The sequence below is a fragment of the Hesperophylax consimilis genome, chromosome 16 (genome assembly GCF_061612785.1).
Source record: "Hesperophylax consimilis isolate HC1 chromosome 16, BYU_Hcon_1.0, whole genome shotgun sequence".
Taxonomy (NCBI): domain Eukaryota; kingdom Metazoa; phylum Arthropoda; class Insecta; order Trichoptera; family Limnephilidae; genus Hesperophylax; species Hesperophylax consimilis.
Genome location: NC_142851.1, coordinates 12,766,004 through 12,787,349, shown reverse-complemented (window position 1 = coordinate 12,787,349; position 21,346 = coordinate 12,766,004). Strand labels below are relative to the sequence as shown.

The 21,346-nt window shown below is 33.7% G+C and overlaps 2 protein-coding genes across 2 annotated transcripts in view; one reads left to right on the top strand and one right to left on the bottom strand.

Annotated features, from left to right (window-relative positions):
* Window positions 1-21,346, bottom strand: part of LOC149416723 (RNA helicase aquarius) — a 168,344-nt gene that overhangs the window by 48,799 nt on the left and 98,199 nt on the right. The window lies entirely within an intron of this gene.
* Window positions 2,026-21,346, top strand: part of LOC149416725 (G protein-coupled receptor Mth2-like) — an 83,673-nt gene continuing 64,352 nt past the window's right edge. The window contains exon 1 of the mRNA XM_089640912.1: window positions 2,026-2,288. The gene's annotated coding sequence lies outside the window, so the exon portion shown is untranslated. The remainder of the gene's footprint in view (window positions 2,289-21,346) is intronic.

The following is a 21,346-nucleotide window of genomic DNA, read 5'->3' as shown; positions in this document are numbered from 1 at the left end:
CTAAATATTAAATTATGAGATATTCCCTAATTCTGCATTATTATTTAACGCTAGCCAAGGGGCATAATTTAATGAACATGCGAATTTTTGAATTTGTGAAATCTAAAAAAAAACCATTTACGTTACATTTATGTTACATCAAAATATAACAAAATCTACTTCACAGGTCAAAATTATAAATTTACAAAAAAACTTTAAATTATCGAGCTATGTATGCTATTTCTCCTTGTCTGTTTAAACCGTAAATAAACCGTTTAAACCAAGTGTCAAACTCGAATGTGAAGAACGAATTTCATAGAAAAAGTAAGTAGCTTGGTGTTGCCATAGTAATTTAAAAAAATTAAGACCAATTGAATAAATTTCTAAAATATTATGCTAAGCTGTATTATTGTATTGTCAAGCATAACTCTCATGTTATTATTATTTTAAGGCGATTATAATTTAATCAAAAGCGAATATCGACGTTTAACTGTGATCGTCCATATGTAAAAAACAAAATGGGTAGGAACCCTAAAATATAAAGTAGGTACCTTCCTACAGACCTTTTCACTAAGCATAACCAGTTTCGTGAGGGGGGCGAGTCGATACCGATGTAAGTATCTTTCTGTCAGACCGACAGAATCCTACCTACATATCGAATTAAAATATGCAAAATGCTGACCGGCCGAGTGGTCCAAAGCGTCGGATTTCCGACCAGGAGTCGCGGGTTCAATTCTCTGCTAGCTAAGCACTACACCGCTTCCCCTAGGATAAATAATCTGGAAGAAGACATCTAGACCGGTAGGAGTAGATGCGTTTTCTAGATGCGGCCATACATATAAGGTTTGAAGAGCCAATACAAGTAAAGCAACAAATTTAAATATAATAAAATAAATAATGGGCCTTTTACACGATACCTTTTTTTCATACCTATCCCCACATAGAAACTTTATCGGAACCCATGTAATCTTTGATTTATAATTACAAGATCATTATTTTCACACGTATGATTTCATACATAAAGTTGCCTTTAGAGAAGAAATAATATTTTTGGACGGTACAAAATCTTCAAAAAATGGCAACACCTTGAACGTAACCGTAGATTATGAAAGCATCTGTCAATATTTATTTACCTTTGCCTTTGCCGTCAACAAATTAAAAATAATAACAAAAATACACCCAAATTCACAATACCGAACAGTAATATACCACGGAGAAAAATGAGTAGGTATTGCTAATTTATTAAAAATCTATTCAAATTATTCGTAATCCGGTTAAAAACGTAATTGCAGGCCGTTTCCTGATAAACTTTTAGTCAATTCCTAATACATCGAAAGACGTGTCCCAACACCTGCATTTGCCTTAATAAACGATATGCTTAAATATTATGATTTTTATGAACACAGATTCAGATATCGTGATAATACATTACTATTTTACCAAAAGTTAAGGACAAGGAAACCTGCAGTCCATTTTTTAACCGGTCTACGAATAATTTGATGAGATTCTTAATAAATTAGCAAATACTATTTTTTATTCGTGTAGGAGACCCTGAAAAAAAATCCTTCAAGGCCTATGTCTTCTTTGGGGATGCTGTGTGGAGGGTCTTTTTAAGGAATTGATGGAGAGGCAGTTCTAGGAAGGAAACAGGAATCTGGGGGTCAATGTGTCCAGGATATGAATCCATCCCTGCCATCTTAAACTGAACGAAAATCGGTACCATAATAGAAAACGTTACTTTTGTTCATCTCGAATCCATATGAAAAGAACCTATACGGAACCTGACAAAAAAGCATCATGTAAATCGACCATAAAGTTTCTTAAGATCAACGTGCTTTGAACATAAACTTCGTCATCGCTTTTCGCTTAAACCTGCCGCCAAGCATGCGCTCGAAAAAACGACTTTTTAGTGCAGGGAACCGGTCATACTCAAGCGCGCCACTGGTTTTTACGGCCGATTCCCGCTTTAAACGCCGACAGACCGACTCGGCAACAAACTCAGAACTGAGAAATTCTATTCAGTAAAATTTTAGTGACAACGGGAGAGTTCGAGACAACAGACCGTCTCTGATCAGCGCGATTCGTGCATTCATTCTTGACTCAAAATTACTCAGTCGTGTTATTAAAAAAAAAAACGGTATTTAAGAGTATCTATCTCTAAAAGTAAATAATATTTTTTGTTGGAACTCAAAGTGTGAAATTAGTTTGACGTATGTGTGATAAGATATCAACAGTTCAAAGACATATTAATGTATTCTTGAACACAATCTCTAATATATTTATGCTTTTAAACTATCGCTGGAGCTAAGGTGAGATATTGTATAGTTAGGTAACAATCTTCAAAATAATAACATTAGTATTACGATGTTTATATTTGTGGTAAAATTAATTATATCGATCAGGTTTGTAGAGAGACATCAGAAAACGTGCCGCCAAATGCAAGATGCTGTTGTGATTGATTATCGATAGTAATAATATTTTTTTATTCCAGGATGTGGGGAGGTTAGTGCAATCCCACACGTCCCATTACATACTTTTACAATATAATTTTCTATTTTGGGAAATTTTTAATCAATTTAAACAAAATTTTACAAAACTGTAAAAGAGACAATTTTTGCTTTTTACGGTTTGTAAATGGGAGGGGAAAGAAATAGGAAGAGAACGGTATTTAGACGGTTAACAATGATACATAAATTACTGGAATTCCTTAATGAAGAATAAAGAAAATCTACAGATGACTTCAGTCAAATTTAAACAACACAATAATTGGGGAACCTTTAAAGGGTATTTTCATTTTGTTATTATTATAAACATCTGCTGCTCAGTGTCAGCTTAAATAAAAATAAATAAAAAAAAAACGAGAAAACCCATTATCACATTTAATTTGCCTTTTATTCGTTTTTTGGAATTGAAAAACTGTGCAATATATTTATACCAACGTCTTGTAGAAACCGAATCAAAATTGAAATACCTCCCGCTTTACAAATTTATATATGTAAAGTTAAACTACATTTATGGTAGTAAATTATTTGACAATGTGACATTAATCATAATTATACGTTGGAAGCACTGGCGCCAGCTTGGTGACAATAATAATTATAATAAACATCGTATTCCTAGGCGACCATCGATTAATAAAATTACATTACATATGAATATTTTACAATAATAGCAATACATAAAATCTAACTATTGCGCCGTTTCTCGCAGAGGTAGGCAGAACTCGGTATTGACACACACTCCATTGTTCATTCACAATCATACATCGTATTGTACATTCCCTTCTGTTATTTTGACTCAAGCATTATATTTTTTTTAAATAAAGTCAAACATTCCCGGGTTACAAATAACTTGACAATATTTGAAAATCTCCTATTTCCACAACAGTAAGCGGAAAATATTGCTCGTGTTGTGATGGAGGACTTAGCCAGCCGAGACAAACACGATGCCAACTCGGCCAGTGACCGGCCTATTGATCGTGCCATACATTCCTCGAGCGTCCCCGACTACATCTACCATTCACATAAGCGTAATAAATTCTCTTTAAACTCCCTTCATCGTTCATCCGCCACTAAGCATCACTTTCTTATTCGCGTAATGCTTACATCGTTTACGTTATTTGCAAATCCCCACGTTTTTCACAAGGTCATACCACACATACACCTCAGTGATCTCGTTTCTACATTTAGCATTCTGTTAATAATTCATAAAATCAATACATAAATATATACAGGGTGTCCGGGTGTAAAGTGCACAAACTTCTGTGATTCAACATGATTGTTTTTTTCATTAAAGAATATTATTTTTTCCACACACAAAATTATCATTTTTTACCTGAAAACTATCTTAAAACGTTGAAATTTCTAAAAAAATTATTTATCTTTTTAACTTGTAATAACTCTATCACGTAGAATCACATCCCGAAGTTAGTGCAATTTACCCCCGGACAAACTGTATTTTAACGCCATGGCACTTCGGTCTGATTGTCGTGTTGGTAGGTGTTAGATAGTGTTTTGCAGATTTCTTAAGGTACCCACGGTTGAAAATCAATATGAAATCAACAGGTAAATCTAGAAATATCGTCACTTCATATTGAAATACTGAAAGAAAAAAATAATGAAAAATAATAAGTTTCAACGTAAATTAAAAGTTTTCATATCTACTAATATTAATGTTTATACAATTATTTCATATTCTTAATTAAATTTTAATTTTCAATTTATTAATTATTGATATTTAAAAAAAAAATATTCAATGATTTATTTTAATTACCGTATTTTATAACGGGACAGTATTACATCAGCTGTTATGCAGCCCCGATGAAGGCTCAGATGTGCTTGGAAACAAATCGGTTTTAAATTATTGTATACAACTAGCTGATGTGTACACGGCGTTGCTAAGCTTTTCTCTACTTTCTATAAGCACATAATATGCATGTATTATATATATATAAAGTGAAATTTTCACTATGTATTATATATATATGGTGACCTGATAAATCATCAAAGTGATAATTCATCACATCTTTAAAAAGTTATATAAAGTCATGGAAAGTGATGAAACAAAAACTTTTAATAACTGGGTTAAGTAGGTTAGGTGAGGTTTAAATTTTTTTTTCATCCATTCTAATGACTTTATATCACTTTTTAAAGGTGTGTTCTATTGTCGATATTTTGATTTATCATGGAACCTATATTTATAGTGAAAACCTTAACAAAACCCGTCGCGTAGTTTAGAAGATAGCAGACAGACGCAGAAGGCGACTTTATTTTATAATATTTAGAGATAATAGAAAAGATAAGAAGATTTAATATTGTATTATCAATATAATAAAATAATAAATCTCGTGCAGCTAGTCACCTTCATCTCGTTTTGATGGTCGAGTGTGCAAAAGTTCAATCCCGAAAAAAAATACACTACGTCGTGTAATATTTTAAATCGAGCCGCTATCAATAACACCCCTTATGTAGATGGCGATAAGGTTTCAATTCCCGCTTAACACCATCCGTCTGTTTTGATTTATGCAAGAAAAAAACATGGCCAAAAAGTGCCTTTATTTTATTTTGTAGATGTTCAATCATAAATATTAATTTTTTTTCCGATCATTTTATAAATAACTTAATTTTCCACATTATACAACAAAATCATAACCGAAAATGGGTTCGTAAGTAGGAGATTTTGAATGTTAAAGCAGTTTTCATAAGCCTTATACATTATATTTTTCTGGGCTTATAAAAAGACTTAGAGTAGAAAAAATACTCGATTATTTCAAAGACCAAGATGTATTATACTCGCGGTATTTATTTAAAGCATCTGAAACATTTCTAGGCGACCAAATTTTCAAACCAAAAACACATGATTTTGCATTACTACGTAGTGCATCGCCTTAAAAACATAATATAATTTATTATATATAGATATATATGAAGTATCTACTTATTATGACTGTATTACTACTAGGAAAGTGTAAAGAGATTTATTATTGTTTTTACGACATTATTGTAGCATCTAGAATATCTAGAAAATATGAACAAGAGTGTTCACTTTATATTATCAATTAAAATAATAATTAAACAACAAAGTAACCACCTATTAGCACTTTCATTAATTATTTAATTTCTTGTATTCCTTATAAGTGTCTAAGCACTTGTAAGATACTATAAATAATAGAATATTATTTATCTTAGCTAAAAGATGTACCTATTTTATTGTCAACTTGTAACAGGCGTTATCTTTATGTGATAGACCTATACCATGACGGGCTTTTCTGTGGACCTTTTTAAGATAAACAATTCCGTAATACATTATTTTGATATATCTCATAAAGTTTATCCAGCGTTAACAAAGTTAGGGCCCGAAAATATTTTTTTAAGACTCGATTACAAAACATCGAATTTCTCTACTTTCTATAAATATAATATGAATGTATTATATATATAAACCTTCCGGAAGAAATTCTCTAATTCATAATGAAAACTATATCAAAATACGTTACGTAGTTTAGAATAAATAAGCCACAGACATACTCGGATAACAACTTTATTGTATAATATTTAGAGATAACAAATAGACAGATTGGAAAATATTCCCGAATGTACTATTTTTTTTGAATGCAACAGACTTTGGCTTTGAAATTGGTTCTTCATATTAAAATTTCTTCATGTTCGACTTTGATTGTTCGTTTTAAACAAACAAGATAAAACAACAAAACTCGATTTTGTACGTGTTTTTATAAATTTATGATTTTGATCTGTGAAGTTCAATCACAAAACTGGTTTTTATTTATTTTGTAAATAATTTTATAAGAAAGTAAAACAGTTAATCAAGTGAAACTGTCACAGATAATCTTAGCTGTAATAGTGAGTAGTTTATTATTTCATTTGTATTCTACCCAAGCGAAACGATAGGAAAACCTTCAATTTATCTAAAGCATATTTTTTGGTATTCATAATTTACACCAATTCGTTATAAAGATTAATCAAAATAGTGATTTGGCATTAAGCTTCGCCTTAACATCTATTATGTAACCGGACAATCAGGACAATAACAATTTAATACACATTTTAAAAGGGATATAAAGTCATGAAAAGTGATGAAAAAAACTAGGTTACGTTTTGGATGATTTTTATAGCGCCGCTTTTGTGAGATATCACCTCAGGGGCGCTTAAATATATTAGTCATTTATAAACTTGGATGGCTACGATAATTTTTTTTTTTTTTTTTTTCAAAAACCGCTTTCCTGAGTTGTCATGAAACCCATTTAATAAAGGACTATTTTGATACACATTTTTCAGTAATAATCAAAAATCGGCTTTTATAATCTTAACGTTGTTTGAAATGGTTCCATGATAACTCAACACAGTGACAATTCAACACACCCCTAAAAAGTGATATAAAATCATTAGAAACGATGAAAAAAATTAAACCTAACCTAACCTACTTAACTCAGTTAATAAAGTTTTTGTTTTATCACTTTCCAAGACTTTATATAACTTTTTAAAGATGTGATGAATTATCATTGTGATGATTTATTCGGTCACCGTTTGAAATGGTTTGGCCGTGTTTAAAATCGAGGAACTTCTCAATTATCCTCTTCCACATATCCTCTTCCTGGTGCAATAATTCCACCGGCTTCGGACAGTTTGCACTCTTTTGCAGTGTTATTATAAAAATTAAATAAATGTATTTATTCTGCGATACACAAAATTTCTTTTCTCTAGTCTGAAAAAAACCACTTTCTTTTTGAAGTGAAACTTCTTTAGGCGCGTAATGGATTTTCGATGGACGGAGTAAAACCGAGTCAGGATCGACACGAAAATGCGGGTACCCCCACCACCGCTCACCGTTCACTGTCCCTCTCTCACCATATGCGCTTGTTGAGGTGGGGGAGCCGCTCACGAACGTTCTCTCTCTTCTCTTCTTTCCTCTCTCTCAGACACCAGCGAACTGCGCCACGCCAAGCATCAGCTGCTTGGTTAGTATACTGCGTCGTGAGTGTAATACGAGTGAAATACGTAATTGATTGTGGTTCATACGGTTTAACAAAAGAAGTTTCACTTCTGTCTTTTTTTATCCCATTTCTAGATTTGTGTGATTACGTGGGCGTATATAAAGCTGATTGTATTATTAAGCGAGATAAATATTTCAGCTCAATTAAGATTGTCAAATTAAATAAACTTACATTACCCACTTTGACATTGAAATATTTTTTACTGTTCATTTATTACAGAATTACATTACTCGAAGCATGAGTTCTAAAATACACAAACTCGGTAAACAAAAATATTAATTCGCGTCGTGAAAGATTCCGCAACTCATAATATTATACAGTACGTTGACTCTTCAGAACTAAATACATAAAATTAAAACAAAAACGTTGTACAGCCGAGTTCTTAATTTAAAAGCAAAATGTAATTATTTTATTTTCAATTATTGAAGACAATATTAGCTATTGTTATAGTTGCCAATAAAAAAATGTGCGGTGAAAAAATGAAGACAATGTTGGTAGTTCTTATTCGGTTAAATGTGACCAAAGGGGATAGGGTCCCATTAGCTCAGTGGTAGAGCGGTGCCCCGTTTATAGATGTGATCGTATCCTTTTCTGATTTTTCTGTTTCACATTTTCGTTTAGAAATCGCTAATATTTTCTTCAATAATTAAATATTAAAATTTGAGGTTTTACTCAATAAAGTAATGCCAAAAAATAAATATTTTATTTTCGCTTTTGACTCAGGTCTACCTTACACATATGTGCAGGCAGCGAAAAAATGAACTAACGAAAAAAAAAGAACATTTGTAAACATGTTTGTATCTGCAACATCGATAGTTAAAAAAATCGTAGTAAAACGAGAAAAAAATGTGTTTTGTACAATCCAGACCGAAATTATAGACACGAACAAAAGAAAATACTGTGTCCCACGTTGCACGCCTGGTCTTAAATTAGCTGGGGTCAAGCAGGGTTAGTTAGTAACGTGTTAAAAAATAAAGGTCGTCATTGTAATTTTCATTCTTAACTCCCGGCTTAGACGAATAGGGGGTAATTATCGTTAAAATATTAAATGAAATATTAAATTAAATCACTTCTTCAATAATAGCAAAATTACTGTGTGGCGCATCGACCATCAATGGTGTGACGTCATTTCTTCATTAGTATGGTAAAGATACCTTTGGTTTTGAAACATGTTGATAATTTATATGAAATAGTGGTGTAAATAAAGTTTTTTTTATTTAAGTAAATCGTTTAGCAAAATATTTCATTTATTTAAAATCATCGAACTTATACAACTAATTTAATTGACATTTTACCATTTCGACAGAGTGGAAATATTATAATTAAACACCCACACTAAACCAGCCTTCAATTCCGATACACACGAACACTAAGCCAGTCTTTAATTCCGACATACACCAACACTATACCAGCCTTTAATTCTGACATACACCAGAACAAAATACGATCACTAAATCAAATAAATTATCATCGTCTACTCACACGACTAAATTTGGAATTAATTCCTTCACGTAGAGCTCACTTACTGATATAAACTACTATTAATTTATTTAAAAACTCGGTAAAAATATTCGTTTTCCTGTTAAAAACGGGATTGCAGGACTTTAACGAATGAATTGACAGAGTTCCTCACAAAACATCAATTAAAAACGAATGGTTTATGAGGACGGCGGAACAGTGTTGATATTGATATTGACAAACTGATATTGCTGCATTCCGTAATAGTATTTATTAGGAAAAGAACACGTATTCTCGATATATTCTGAATATATATCACGATATATCACTTTTTAACTCTTGACAGGCCAAGATGCCAAACAAAACGTCTGTAACCAAGTGGGTCTTCCGACGACCCCATGCATTTTTCTTACGGGCTTTTAAACTATAGAAATCCCAATTATTAATGGTACCTTATGTATTTGCGCAAAAATATGTAAAAAACTAAAATGATATGTCAATTATTTAAGCTAATATAAATAGGATAGTAATGTTGGGTACTACCTACTCCCCCACTCGGCTTCGGGGTAGTTAACAGGATCATTTTTCTTCGTGTTACAATACATCGTATGCACGCAATACAACGCATTACTTAGTAACCTAAAACATTGAGTAACAAACAAAAAACATTGGCAAAAGCTCTTAAAGGATGTTTTCTCAGCAGCTTTATTGACCAGTGACACAATCTTTCTTTAGAACTCTATAACTTCCGTAGGTAATTTATGAAAGATTTTTAAAATAACTATGGTAATATGGTTTTAAAATATGGTAATATGGTTTTAAAATAACTATAGGTCCGTCTAGCCTGTTTTAAAATCTATATACACTCTTCATTGAACTCCCTTTTAAATTCATATTCCTATATATAAATGTACACATAATTTCCCTTTAATTGTATAATTGGTATACGGGGCAACATATTGGCCTGGTTTAAGAGCTATCTTACTGGTAGACAGCAAATTGTTAAAATAAAATCCTCAGTCAGAAAAAAATAATGCAACAAGTGGAGTCCCACAGGGTTCACACCTGGGTCCAATATTGTTTATTTTGTTTACAAATGATATTACAAAAATATTTCATGTTATATTTATCTTACTTTTTGCTGATGACCTCCAATTTTTTAGAATTTTTAAAAATATTTATCATTGTAATATTCTTCAAGATAATATCAACAAATTGTTAATTTGGAGCAACGAAAACAGACTTTACTTAAATATCTCAAAATGTCAAACAGCAAGATTTTTTCGAATAAAAATCCAGTGATCTTTAATTACAAGATTGATAACAATACCCTTGAGACATTAACACAAATTAAAGACTTGGGCATCACTTTTCAATCAAATCTTTCAACCACATAACGGAAATGCCTAAGGGTACGTATACGTATACATACAACCGAAACGCCAACCGTACCACGAATTACGGGAAACGAACGTATCAACTGAAACCGGCATTTCGCGCCATTTGCGGTTGCTTCGTTTCTTTCCCATAAGTTGAAATTCAGTTCGGCAGTTCGGATCGCAGATGTATACGTAGCATCATAACAAAGGCTTACAAATGTTGGGATTTTTAACTAGGTTAACTAGAAATTTCAACAATATTAATTGTATTAAACTGTTATATTTTGCTTTTGTTATAAATCAACTTGAATACAATTCTCCAGTCTGGAACCCACATTACAAATATTCATGTACAAGTTTATGTACATGAATGTATTGAAAGAATACTAAATAAATTCTTTAAAAATTTTAAAATGGGTATTCCATCAATTTTGTTGAACAACAATGCTAAAAGTCGGGATTTATTTCAGTGCAGAAATTCTGGTACTAACTACCGTATGTATTCCTCTTCGTCCAGAATACTTATGGAGTGAAATAATTATACCGAGTCAGTGGACATCTTAAATTTATCACTTATCAAATACAAAATATCGTTACTGAGAGTTACCAGTTTAATTATGTATAATAAATAGGTACTGTATTAATATATAATTTTAACTATTCATATGTAAAAGCCCCTAAAAAGGCCGCTAATAAATAATGTTGTCTTGTGTTATGCGTTAGTAAAGTAATAAAAAATGTATTATAAATATTATTTTTCAATATATTATCACTTAAACAAATTAAACAAAAAAGTAATTCACGCACTTGCCAATGTTTGCTGAGAGCATTCTTTACCAAGAGTAAATACTTTTAACGAAAGAGTTTTTAAATTTTAAATATCGGATGCATTATTTCCACCAATTATCACCTTCTCTCCCACTCTAATTTATACATACCGACGTATTCTTCCGCAGATATAATTATATTGGTATTACATAAACAAACGAGACAAACTTTAACATAGTAGTGACCTACATAATAATCGTTGTGAATGCGATAATATTCAAGTACATATTGATAACGAAAATTTTAAAAAGATAAAATCTACAGAACAGTAAAAAAATGTACGATAAAATGAAACCAAAAATTTAAAGCAAACAAACAAACAAACCTTTCCTACAATGTCCACCGTCTAACTTATAGCCTTACAACTTATGATTTTAAAGGCTCGGTTTGGTTGTAATGTCGAGCTTAGCGCGGCTTAGAACATATTCCGTATATAGTCCGTAAGTCCGGATATCACCAATATTACACGTATTGTTTCTGCTATCGTGGTACGAGAACACGCCGTCAGATGGAATGCAGGAAAACACTTCTTCTTGTTGACATATAAATTTATTAATTCACAATATAATTGCAGAGGATCTTATTTTCCTCTGCTAAAACTTAAACTGAAAGAAATAAAGGTCTAGTTTCCTCTATTCTTCAGTTTTCCCTAGGTTTACATAAACCTAGTAATTATCTCACGGCTGACTGCCTAGGTACGCATGTACCTACCAGTTATAGCAACACTCTAATACTGTCTCCTGCCTAGGTACGTCTGTACCTACCAGTTATATGAATACTGCCCTTTTTCTGGGAGGTATCTGTATTTAAACTAAATTCTGAAGGACATTTTACCAAAATAAAGATGTTCCACCCGCTCGTTGGCAAACAACATTCTTAACATAAAATAAAATGCAATCAACTATTTTTAATGATACAGACGTGATTTAAACAATAGAAATATTTTAAAGGAATTATTTTAAGGGACATGAAACTTTATTTGGGGTTTTTATTACTATGGGACAGGGGTGGGAAAGGTATTGGCAAATATTTTTAGGCATAATGGTTTAACTAGGGTCATCATAAACATATAAAGCGAACAGCCCTATTTGAAAGCTGCCGCCGCTTGCAGTAAAATGTCACTAATTCTTAAATCATAAATGATACACAAACAAGACAATATGTTTATAAAAATACCAGGCCAATGAATTGTTTTATTGTAGGGTCGAATCTGCAAATGTGGGAAGCTACACTATCTTTAAAAATACGAATTGTGAGAACTGGCCAGAAGGTTAAATTTTACTGAGCAATATGTAATAGTCGCATTCTGGAAGATACATACCTCCTCCCGTGAAGGTACTTCACAAAATAGGCAAAGAATGCGACTGTTATCTTCATTAGGTACCTACTGCTTGTCTACGAAAATTACCAGTTAAATTTATTAAAATATCTGAAATACAAATATTTATGCTACTCTTAAAACTAGAAATTCCGTGGAATATGTAAATCTTATGACTAAAAATTGTGTAGTAGGTAATGTCTTAAAACTAGAAATTCCGTAAAAAATGTAAATCTTATGACTAAAAATTGTGTAGTAGGTAATGTCTTAAAACTAGAAATTCCGTAAAAAATGTAAATCTTATGACTAAAAATTGTGTAGTAGGTAATGTCTTAAAACTAGAAATTCCGTAAAAAATGTATATCTTATGACTAAATGATTGTAGTAGGTAATTTCGCATTCACCTCCACCCTTAAACCCGCCTTGAGCATGTATGTATGTAATATCTTGTATTAATTTCTTCGCACTTTCTAATGAATTTACACTATCTAAATAGTCGTCCATGTAATGTTTTGTTTTTATCGCTTTGACGGCCTGGGGATACTGAGATAAAAATTGATCCGCGTTTTTATTTTTTACGAATTGCGCCGAACAAGGTGATGATTTTGCGCCAAAAATTATAAGAAGGGAAGAAACCGCGTCACGCGTCTCTCCTTTTAACGTTTTTTTGTAATCTGTATAAATTTTCGCTGTCAGATACTTTTAAGAAGTCTGTGGTATGATGGTATATTGATTTGAACGCAATCCATTCAATTGGATTGCCGTTAAATGTGGGAAGATCATTAACTTTGGGCCTGGTATTATATAAAGACATTGCCTTACCAATTGATTCCGCGAGACGGTCTTCAGTTATAGCAGGTGTTGGTCCCTGGAATCGGCCCTGCGACTCTGGCCACTGTTGCCCGTCGCGTTGCTCTGCTAAGTTGAATGGCTGCTCTGATGTAGGCAGCTCCCAGTAGCTACTGCTTGGCTGCTGATGCTGCGTCGACTGCAGCTGAAGAGATTGCCCTACTAAGGGCTGCTGATGCGATGTTCCTCTGGGTGGGAGTAGCTCGTACCGCCCGCCCTGCTGCTGCTGCTCCAACCGCTGTCCCAAGTGCAGCGGAAGAGCCTGCTCTGTCCGAGGCTCCAATTGCGATGGGAGAGTCTGCCCTGCCAAGGGCTGCTGCTCTGAGGATCCTTTTGGTGGGAGTAATGTGTACCGCCCACCCTTGTTCTGCTCCAACCGCTGTTCCAATTGCAGCGGATGGGCCTGCTCTACCCGAGGCTCCATTTGCGACAGGAGAGTCTGGCTGGCCAAGGGCTGCTGCTCTGAGGATCCTTTTGGTGGGAGTATTGTGTACCGCCCACCCTTGTTCTGCTCCAACCGCTGTTCCAATTGCAGCGGATGAGCCTGCTCTACCCGAGGCTCCATTTGCGACGGGAGAGTCTGCCCTGCCAAGGGCTGTTGCTGTGCAGTTCTTGTGGGCGGTTGTAGTGATAACCGCCCATCATGGAGCAGTTCCTGTTGCTGCTCCATTTGATCTCGAAGAGGCTGTTCATCGTGATTTCCAAGTTCTGATGATGAACTGTGATGTGACTGGTCCACCCAGTCATTGACTCTATCTTCGAGAGTCCGTTGCGAAGTCCTTGATGCGGCTTCTAAAACGAGCGCCGCATGTTGCTCCTCTGCATCCAATATTGACATTGCTGCAGCCATCTTTGCTTCAGCCATCTCCGTAAGTAGGCGGGCCTTTTGTCTCGTGATGTGCACCTTGGTTGCTGAAGCTTTTATTTGAGCCTCCATCCAGCTGCTGCTGGTTCCCGCCTTGCTGCCGCAGACAGATGACGTCTTTGAGTGCTGTCCCGCTTCCATGATGCTGCTGTTCCCGATCCGGCTCGAAGGACCATATGTTTCTGCTATCGTGGTACGAGAACACGCCGTCAGATGGAATGCAGGAAAACACTTCTTCTTGTTGACATATAAATTTATTAATTCACAATATAATTGCAGAGGATCTTATTTTCCTCTGCTAAAACTTAAACTGAAAGAAATAAAGGTCTAGTTTCCTCTATTCTTCAGTTTTCCCTAGGTTTACATAAACCTAGTAATTATCTCACGGCTGACTGCCTAGGTACGCATGTACCTACCAGTTATAGCAACACTCTAATACTGTCTCCTGCCTAGGTACGTCTGTACCTACCAGTTATATGAATACTGCCCTTTTTCTGGGAGGTATCTGTATTTAAACTAAATTCTGAAGGACATTTTACCAAAATAAAGATGTTCCACCCGCTCGTTGGCAAACAACATTCTTAACATAAAATAAAATGCAATCAACTATTTTTAATGATACAGACGTGATTTAAACAATAGAAATATTTTAAAGGAATTATTTTAAGGGACATGAAACTTTATTTGGGGTTTTTATTACTATGGGACAGGGGTGGGAAAGGTATTGGCAAATATTTTTAGGCATAATGGTTTAACTAGGGTCATCATAAACATATAAAGCGAACAGCCCTATTTGAAAGCTGCCGCCGCTTGCAGTAAAATGTCACTAATTCTTAAATCATAAATGATACACAAACAAGACAATATGTTTATAAAAATACCAGGCCAATGAATTGTTTTATTGTAGGGTCGAATCTGCAAATGTGGGAAGCTACACTATCTTTAAAAATACGAATTGTGAGAACTGGCCAGAAGGTTAAATTTTACTGAGCAATATGTAATAGTCGCATTCTGGAAGATACACGTATTGTCTTGGAATTTAATAGAGCAACGTGTTTATTTTTCTCTGTAAAACCAAACTACTGTCTACGCGATCTACGCTGCCTAATGTCATCGCGAGATTGCGGATCTTTCAAAATTTCAAATGTTTTAGGCGGGTTTAATTTGCGAGTTGATTTTTTGATAAAGTTCCCCACTTCAAGCAGCAAGGTGCTATGCGAGGATACTGGAGTTAGTGCACTATCCATGAAATTATGATGAACAAACCGCCAAAAACAACTGTCATAAAGTTGAAAAATCCCTCTTATAATAAATATCTTATCAGACCATTTGTCTACTTTAGATTGATTATCAATTAATAACATCAACCACCATCACCACTCGATGAATATATATCAATGAATGTCCAGAGTGATAGAATTAGGCAATTTACGCAAATTTCGGCGAACATACGTAAACGTCATATTTGACATTTGTTACTGCTAGTGCCTCGGCGTCTAAAAGGGAAAATATTATGCGACTTACCAAGCCTTGACCGGCCGATTAGACCGCTTAACTTTAAGCACAATATTTGCAAAACTTAGACTCTTAATCGACGTTTGTTGTATAAATGAAAATAATTTTTTAAATCATAATGTTTTTAATGGAATTATTTATTGCGTAAAATTGACAAAACACTGCCATTGTGTAAGTTATGAATCCGAATAAAAATATACAGCATAATTCTCAGAGATTTGTCTTTCTGATTATAGTTTAAGGAATGTTTCACTGAGAAGTCGAGAAAGAAACACTCACTCACAAAATGCATTTTAAATGCGGAGAATTTCCAGGTCGACTATTTTAGGATCTCGGTGTAGTTTTCATCCCGAGATCAAAATGATCCTCTGAAAATTGAGAACGAATACTTACACCTAAGTTAATTCATCAAACATTCAATAATGATTGTAAAATTAGAACTGTCTGACATTGTAAATATAGAAAATAAAAAGGGCACTGTAATAACTTTACTAACTTTATTTGCAACCAGTATGATGACCTGATCACACGCTTTAAAGATTTGGAGGAGGGCCTCAAAGGTATAAAATTATTAAAAGAAGAGAATGAAAAAAAAAACACAAGAATCTCATCCCTGGAAAGCCGTCTTGCAGATCTAGAGCAAGTGAAGCTCTCCGACAGCTTGGAAATGGCGGGCGTGGAATTGCGGCCGGGAGAACAAGCCTCGGAAGCAGTACTTCGAGTAGCCAACTCACTGGGACTGCCCTTGCAACCACAAGATATACGCATGGTGACCAGGACTCAAGATCGAAGACAAAACACCCCAGACAAACTCCACATCACCTTCTATAATCAAAATACAAGGGAATCTATGCTCTCAAAAAAAAATGCGGCCAAAACCATAGACTCAAATTCTCCCATTTTCATCAGCGAGGTGCTCTCACCGTACTTTAAGGAACTTCTGTGGAAAACTAAGCAGACGGCTAAAGAAACCCACTACCAATACGTGTGGTTTAAATCAAATAAATTGCTTGTCCGCAAAGCAACTGGCGATAAAATCTTCCAAATAAAACACGAAAATGACCTAAAAAAAATGGGGAAACAAACTTAGACGACTTATCCACCTAAAGTAAATTAAATACATTGCTAATAATTTAATATGGCCGAATTACTAAATACTATCCACTCAACTAGCACTCACTCACATTATTCAACCAATAATACAAAACTATGCGATTCAATATTTAGCACCCCAGGCACCCTTACTCTATTAAACCAAAACATAAGATCCCTTAACAAAAACTACGACGAACTAGACATACTCTTGTCTTCCTTTAAAATAGACTTCAATATTATTATACTAACAGAATGCTGGATCCCAACCTCTTTTACTGTAAAACACAAAAATAACTACTCCTCATATTTCACAACAAAATACCAAAACCAAAATGATGGAGTTGTCGTTTACATAAAAGATAATCTTAACGTATCTGTCTCAGAATTCACCCTAGAAAACTCAAATTGTTTACAAATAATCGCTGACCCAGATACGTGCATACTCGCTATTTACAGATCACCTTCATCACACAACATTACGCCCTTTCTAACAGCTCTCAACACTCATATAAAAAAAATTACCCACTTCAAAAACATCATCGTAACTGGTGACCTCAACATAAATATACTTCCACAAGGCCATCCCCAGAATATCGAATACCAACTGATGCTCCTGGAACATGGCATAATAAGCGCCATCAACACTCCAACCAGAGTTACCAGAGACTCGGAATCATGCTTAGACCACATAATGATCAAATCCAAATACAAATTCTGTAGCGTAGTATTTGAATCCACAATCACAGACCACTACACAACAATGATAGGACTGACCACACAGACATTGAACCCAACAATTCAAAATAATATCACATAATTTGAAACTGACTACGTGAACCTAAAAAAATGCCTAGAAAAACAAACGTGGGAACACCTTAAAAAAATTAACAACACTGAAGAAGCCTGGAATTACTTAATAACATACCTACAAACCCTCATCACTCAAAACACCACAAAAACATTCAAATCTTTCACGCACCGCAAAATAAGACTAAAAAAATGGATTACTCAAAGCATAATAAATTGCATTAAAAAACGGGATAAACTACACAAACAAGTCACACGCAACCCAAATGATACTTTTCTGAACTCTTTCTATAAAAGGTACAGAAATACTTGTTCTCTAATTATACGAAAAGCCAAAGAATTATATTACAGAAACAAACTGATTACTGCTAACTTTGACCCGAAAAGCGTTTGGTCTATTCTGAGGGAAAGTACAAATACACAAAAAAACAAAGATGATGAAATAAAAAAAATACTTATCAACGACGAAGAAGTCGACTTCCACAAAAATCCTACACTTATCCTTAATTACATAAACAGACATTACACAAATATCGGAGCAAGCCTAGCCGAAAATATAAAACAAAAGTCGTCTAGTAACGATAATCAAGAACCTCAAAAAATTCCGACTCAGTGCAAACACAAAAATAGTGTCAGTCTTTTCAAATTACATAGAGTAACTCTGGAAGACACCAAAAAATTAATACATTCCCTAAAGAATAACACAACATCAGGTCCTGACGGAATAGACTCTAAAACAATAATAACACTAAGCGAACAACTACTTACTCCACTAACATACGTTATTAATCTTAGCCTGAAAGAAGGAATTTTTCCGAGCATCCTAAAAAAGGGTCTGGTTATTCCTATTCATAAATCAGGACCTAAAAATAATGTAAACAACTTCAGACCCATTACACTATTAAACACGTTGTCAAAAATTCTTGAAAAAGCAATAAAAGAACAGCTGCAACATTATCTGGAAAACATGCAAATACTCTCAGTTAACCAACACGGCTTTAGAAAAAATAGGAATACAGAAAACGCAATTGCCACTGTAACCGAGTTTATTACACATAATTTAGATGCCAAAAAAAAAGTAATTTCAATCTATTTGGACTTATCTAAAGCCTTCGATACAATTTCGCACAAACAACTTTTCAAGAAGCTAAAAAACATTGGCATTAATGGAGTAGAATTGGAATTAATGAAAAGTTTCATGTCTGACAGAACACAACAAGTCAAAATTGACAACAAGACAAGTGAACCACTTTTAATCACGTACGGAGTCCCACAGGGGAGTGTACTTGGCCCACTAATATTCCTCATATACATTAACGAATTATGTGACATTGAAATTGATGGTAAAATCGTGACCTTCGCTGACGATACAGTTCTTCTGTGTCAAGCAGCCACATGGAAAGATTTATTCACAACAGCTGAAAAAAGTTTGTCAATTGTCATAAAATGGCTCAACAGAAATACTCTTACCGTTAACACAGTCAAAACAAAATACATCACACATAGTATAACACAAAGAGGTCAACCTCCTTCTAACTTGAACTTGTTTTTGCATGACTGTAAACAAACATCATCCTATTGCCTATGCGAACACATCGAAAGGGTAAAACAAATAAAATACCTAGGAGTTATTATTGATACACACTTACAATGGACTGAACACATTAATTTTATCACTAATAAACTAAAACGAGTCTTGCACCTAATAAAATCCATCAAAAACATTTTTCCACTAACAATACTCAGATCAATATATTTTGCACTGTGTCAATCCATTGCCACTTATGGAATATTAGCTTGGGGAAGCGCTACAAACATAACAATTGACCCAATTCAAAAAGTTCAGAAGGCAATAATAAAACTCATACTGCAAGTACCATTCTACACAGACTCAAACAAAATTTTCAAAACTCTAGACGTCATGTCAATAAGACAACTTTACGCCAAAACTGCTCTCCTACATCTCATCCATAATAATCTTCATATTACAAATCAACCAAAAGCCATAATAAAAACCAGGTCATCAACAAATAAAACACTGAACATTCCGATAACACACACCACACACGGACAAAGACACTTTCAATACTACGCAACCAAACTTTTTAACAGTATGCCCATTACTTTGAAACAACTAATGACTACAAATACATCTACAAACTTTCTCAAAAAACATATCGTAGCCTGGATAAAAAATCAAGATATTCACTTTATTCAAAAGATTATAATTCCAAACCAAACATAACCAAAATATGATAAATAAAATTAAATATTATACACGTTCTTTAAGAATTATCCAAAAATTACATACACGCACATATATATGTGTGTTTTCATGTTTCAATATGTCTGTGAAAAAAAAATAAATAATAATAACTTTCTACCACAACACATAAATACCTGTCACACTTAATCACAAACACGTAAACACCTCAGCACAGGTTCTCCTAGTGAGGTGTTCACGTAACATACAATATCAACCACACACAGTTTTACCTACATCAACCTATGTTCTTTATTTTTTATACCTATTTTTCTGTACTACAATATAAACCACTGTAAAAAATTGTAAAATGTGTATTCAAGAATAGACATAAAATAAATAAATAAATAAATAGATTCAATTGCATAATGTAACCAAAAAGCACTATGGTACAGGTGCGTTTTTTCATATACAGTATGCAAGATGTTCAGAAATCAGTGGAACTGCTTTCCGAAAAGAGATGATTCCAAGGGAATTTAATATTATTATTGTATACGTTTCGTAAGCAAGAAGTGTTTTCTTGTATTTTGGAATGCATATAAATAAAAAAAGCAGTTAAATCAAAATACAAAAAAAAATTCGAAGACACACGCACATAAAAAACAATAAAAAATAGTTTTTTTTGTCAAAAGTTAACCATTAAATTCGCTGTCAAATTCGGGAGTCAAGCATAACCACACTATTTATATAAATATTGATATATTTGAGTGTCTGTGCGCTGCGGCGTGTATTTGATTTTTATACAAATCTACAGTTTTATTCCGAGATTGATCAAGTTGCACACTTGAACTTCAAAACAAGGGGAAGGTCACCGTCTATATTAGATTTCGAAAAACTCTGTTTAAGGCCCGATTAACGCCGGAGAGTTCAGCTAGTTTTACATTAATGTTCCAGAATAGACGTCATGTTTAGTTCAACTTGTAAATTTCTACATTTTATTGACAAACTGTACTTACTAATCTATCTAATTGAAACTGATTTTGTCAAAACTTCAGACAAGCGATAAATTACCTACCTATTAAAAAAGAATTACAAGAAAATTATTTTAATTCTATGTTTGAAAAGTTTATTTCTTTTGTTTAAATTTCTTAGAGTTAATCTTGACAGGTAAATTCAGATTTGAATTTTGAAGTTTGAATTTCAATTGCAGGAAGAATTTTGTGTGCACATCACATTTCGTTAGTTCTCGTGAGATATTATTTTTTCGTGTGTTTTCCAAAATGATTCTCTCTCAGTGTACAAGAGTATCACTGAAACGCCAAGTTCTCCTGACCTTCAAAACGTCTTTGTTGATTTGAATATTAAATTACCTTCTTTTTGCAAATAAAACATATAAATAATTTATAATTCGTAGTTATAACATGCATACACGGTCGTAAATACTTCAGACGTGATACATTTGCAAATTTATTCTGCAGACAGAAACCAGTTTACTGTGGACTTTTTTCCAAAGTTGAAAGCGTAGGTATCATAATTCCAA